This window comes from Cupressus sempervirens, chromosome 3 (assembly GCF_028749045.1).
Source record: "Cupressus sempervirens isolate cs-2001-9-10 chromosome 3, ASM2874904v1, whole genome shotgun sequence".
Classification (NCBI taxonomy): Eukaryota; Viridiplantae; Streptophyta; class Pinopsida; order Cupressales; family Cupressaceae; genus Cupressus; species Cupressus sempervirens.
Genome location: NC_143120.1, coordinates 426,512,940 through 426,517,909, shown reverse-complemented (window position 1 = coordinate 426,517,909; position 4,970 = coordinate 426,512,940). Strand labels below are relative to the sequence as shown.

Sequence of the window (4,970 nt, the reverse complement as noted above, 5' to 3'; positions counted from 1 at the left end):
CCCTCTCATCTCCCCTCCCCATTGATAGGATACCTCCTCCTAATTTTAGCCATCCATGGAAAAAAAAACCACCATAGTGGCTATAATCATCGATGACACACTTGATCCCAAATAGATAAGGGCATTGGAATTGTTTGGAGTAATTGTACCTCATGATCCATGCAATACTGATTGGAAAAAATGGTTAATATGTGAGGACACTTCTAAACCTTTCAAGAACCTAGTATCCTTGGAGTTACAATATTGCTCCCCAAATGTTATCCTCTCCATTTTTTCCTTGGTCACCTTGAGCACCTTGCAATTTATTTATTTTGAAAATTATCCCATGATCACTACACCTTTCCTTGCTACATTAATAGAATATCTCTGAATATTTACTAGTATTGAAAGCTTAGGGTGCACAATTCACTATGCAGATTTAACTACACTTTATGTAACCTGGCTCAGTAAGCTCCATAATTTGAAAGAGTTAGCTATAAAAGTTGTATTAATAAATGTAAGTGTTAGTGGTTTGGAAAAAATCATAAAAAATATGAGCAACCTTAAACAACTGACTATGTCAAATGTCAATATTGGTAGCACCCTCTCCAAATCATGGCTGGAAAACCTTGTAGCTCTTAAAATATATTAGGTATGATTGTTTGTATTTTTGGATGACTATAATGCATAATACATAAATTTTATTGTTACTCTCATCGAGTTAATTTAATCATTCAGAAAAATACTTGTATAATTTTACTCTTTGTTCTTATTTTAGAACATGATAGAGGGGGTCATTCCTCATGCTCTTTCGTCTCCAACTAAGTTGCAATCATTGAATCTAAGCTCAACCCAACTTATGAAGAATATTCTAGTTGGGTTTGAGAATCTCATATTGTTGACATACCTATATCTTAGCAACAATCAATTTAATGACATTGTTTCTTCTTTTATTGCCAAATTCGAGGGACTTTGGTATTTGGACCTCTAAAATAATAACTTTCATGAGGTTCTACCCTACACTACAACTTTTTTTTAAACTAACATACTTTTAGAGTTGGGGGTGACTGTGACCTTTGTTTCAATGACACCATTCTTTTAAATATAATGTTGAGAGGTGTCAATTTCTTTAATACGGAAGGAAGATCCTTTGTGACATATCATGAGAATGCTCCTATTCCAACACTTATGGAGGGTGTAGTAGTATCCCTTCAGAACAAGAATGAGTCTAAAACAACTGTGTTGGTTGTGTCAATCACTTTGGCTTCTTTAATTTTTATAATAATAGTTGTAGTAGTTGTCTCAAGATAGTGTTCCAATTAAAGAGGAGACTCTCTTATGGAGTCATCATATTGTAATAAAAATATTTACTTCTACTCATCTTTTTCCAGTTGTAAATTTTACTTTATTTTTTTCAGATTAATATAAATTTTATATGTTTGAATATAGATTTATTTTTTCATCTTTTTAAATGAAAAATAAAATATAAAATATTTGTACATATTTTCAAGTTGTTAATTTTTTTAATATCTTTGAATTGGAAATAAAATATAACTTATGTATGCATATTGATTTATCAAAAAAATTAAAGTTATCTTTTTTTTTCATGTTTCTCAATCTACTAAAAATTAAGAATTTCTAAAAATTAAGTATAGACCTATTTGAGAAAATTTTATTTTTTAGTAGATTGTGAAACATAAAAATTTATAACTTTAAATGATTTTAAAATCTATATGCATGCATAAGTTATATTTTTATTTCTATTTCAAGAGATTAAAAATAAAATTAGCAACTTACAAATATGTACACAAATTCTTTATTTTTTATTTTCATCCAAAAAGATGAAAATAAATTCTATAGTGAAACATAAAAAAGTTATATTAATCTGAAAAAATAAAGTAAAAATTATAAGTGGAAAAAGATAGGAAGTAAAATTAAAATATTTTTATTACAATATGATGGCTTCATAGGAGAGAATACATTTTCTCACTTTTAACTAAAACACTGTCTTGAGACAACTACAACAACTATTATTACAAAAATTAATGAAACCAAGGCAATTGAAGCAACCAACATAGTTTTTTTAGACTTATTTTTGTTCTGAAGGGATACTACACCCTCCTTGGTTGATAGACTAGGAGCACTCCCATCACATTTCATAAATGGTCTTCTTTCCATATCACATAAATTAACACATCCCGATAGTGTATTTAAAAGAATGATGTCATTGAAACAAAGCTCATGGTTACCCTCAACTCTGAAAGTATGAAGGTTTAAAAAAAAATTGAAGTGAAGGGCAAGACCCTATGGAAGTTGTTATTTCAAAGGTCCAAGTACTGTGGTCCCTTGAATTTGGCAATGAAAGAAGGAACAATGTCATTCAATTGATTATTGTTCAGATCTAGGTATGCCAGCAATGCAAGATTCTCGAACCTAGCTAGAATATTACCTGTAAGTTAGTCTAAGCTCAAATCCAATGACTACAACTCATTGAGATAGGAGAGTGTAGGAGGAATGAACCCCTCTATCATGATCTAAAATAAGAAGAAAGAGTAAAATTATAAAGTGTTTTGCTGAATGATAAAATTAAGTCAATGAGAGTAACAATAATATTTATGTATTATACATTATAATCATCCACAAATACAAACATCCATACCTAAGATATTTCTAGAGTTGTAAGATTTTCTGGCCATGATTTGGGGAGAGTGCCGTTGATATTGACATTTGAGATGGCCAATTGTTCAAGGTTGCTCATGTTTTTGATAATTTTTTCTAAACTACTAACACTCCCATTTACTGATACATCTATTATAGTTTTGATTAAATAAAAATAGGTTTTTAAGGACCCATAAACTTTTACATAAAGTCTAGAGAGAAACAAAGAAGAAAGCAATAGAGAGAGCTACCCAGAGCAAAAATGAAATAGACCTCCAAAAAATACATCCAAGAGGTCACTCAAAGAACTGCTGGAAAAGAAAACAAAAAGATAGCAAAATAAATAGAAAAAAGAAAGCTAAGATGACTTGCTCAGGTCAAGTGCCTGGTCTATAAGGATGTGCATATTTTTAGCCACGGCCTTCACCTCATCTATTTTGCTCATGTTCTCAATCTTCTTTGAGTGAGACCTGGTATGCTTATTGGGACCCTGAATCTCAACAACCTGAGGGGATTCGTGACCTTTCTCATTCTCCAATTTCTTTAGTAGAGTGCCCACATTCTCAGCAATCTATTTGAACAATTTTTCCAAATTGCTCATCTTTGCTTCTAGTTTTGAGATCTTTCCTTGGTTGGCATTAAACTCTTTTTCCATCACCCTATTCTTTGCCTCTAGCTATGGGATCTTCCGCATGAGGTTTTTAACTTCTTCTACATTCTTGATCACCTGTGATAGTCTATCAATATGTTCTCCAAGTGTGCATTCACCATGAGCCATTTTTCTAGCTTTCCCTACATCTTTCTAAAGTACTTTTGTATCCCTTCCAAAAACCTACATTTTTTTTCCATATACCCAATCTCCTCCAGTATTGTGCCAGGGTTACCATATAACCCTTTAGTACACCCTGGCAAACCTTCAAACTTATCAAAAAATCAAGATGTAGCCCATGTTCATCAGACTCCTCATTATCTGACTCCCCATTATGCCTTAATTTCTTCTTCGGATGTCTTGAAGGATATCTCTTCCTCTCCATCCTACAAGCCAACGATTCATCATATGAAGGGGAAGAAGCCCTCATAACATGAATGCCCTTAATCCTCTTTCCCTTACTCCTACTTTTCTTTTTATAATCCCTCACCAAATCCTCCACAAAATCACTATCCTTGTCTGAATCATAGTCAACAGTCACTTTTTTATTCTTCTTTGAACTACCCCCAAAGCCCTTGTTCAAATTCTCCTCACCCCCCTCAGCTTCATCCTAGGTTTCAAATTCATAACCCTTCTCTAGAATGCTACCTTCTGTATCATAATCAATAGCCTTCAGAAAACCTCTAGGCTTCATGATCTTCTTAGACTTTAAGACATTCATGATGAGAACCATAAGACCCTCATGGCAGACATGTTTTCCATTTATGTCTTTCAAAATAGCTTGGATAGATATGCTAAGAGACTAATTTAAATATTAAGGAAAATTAATCTTAACATTGTGCCTAAAGTGGTTGGCCAACACGAAATGGTACTCATAGTATTTTGTGAATCTCCCATCAAGAGTTAGGTATTCCATTATCACAAAAAACACAAAATGTCATGAGCAAGAAATAGAGGCTAGATTGATATAGGAATTACCTATTTTGACCAAACGGCTCTTCTTGTGCTTTGACTCCACAAATTCATCAATTGCTCTATTTGAAAGTTTTTGTTCCCTATAGAAATTAATACCATCCAACTCCAAGCCTATTGCCTCAACAATCACATCCTCAATAACCTCCATTCGTTGATTACCAACCATAATCGAGCCCTCCTTCCAAGTTTTTATAAATTGTTGTGTAATGACTAGGTTATTACCATTTAGCCTCTCCATATACCTAGTAAAATTTCCATGCCTTAGAATATCCCAAACCTCCTCCTTCTTCATCCACTTTGAGCAACTCCCATTTTCCTATCACCAAAATCATAGTTTGTCTTGCTCTAAAACCCCCAAATGAATCTAAAAATAAGAGTTTCACAATAATCAAAGAGAAAAATGGCAAAACTAACCTAGAATTCATGCGAGTAAATTCTCATATCACTTAAAAGCATGACCCAACACCCACAGAAACTTATCCCCACATAATTACATGGTACTGATACATCTATTATAGTTAACTCCTTTAGACCATGGATTTTACTAAGCTAGGTACCTAAAAGTTCAAATAAGTCTATATGGTCAATTGTGTGGCCTAAGATTTCAATGTAGTTAAATATGTTAAGATTCTATTAATGTAGCGGGGAGAGGTGTAGTGATCATGGGACAAATTGCAAAATAAATAGATTTCTAGGTGATCAAGATGGC

General features: G+C 32.8%; 1 pseudogene; it reads right to left on the bottom strand.

The window, feature by feature from the left end:
• Positions 1-1,971: 1,971 nt before the first annotated feature.
• Positions 1,972-4,427, bottom strand: LOC149566839 (uncharacterized; annotated as a pseudogene).
• Between the last annotated feature and the right edge of the window lie 543 nt (positions 4,428-4,970).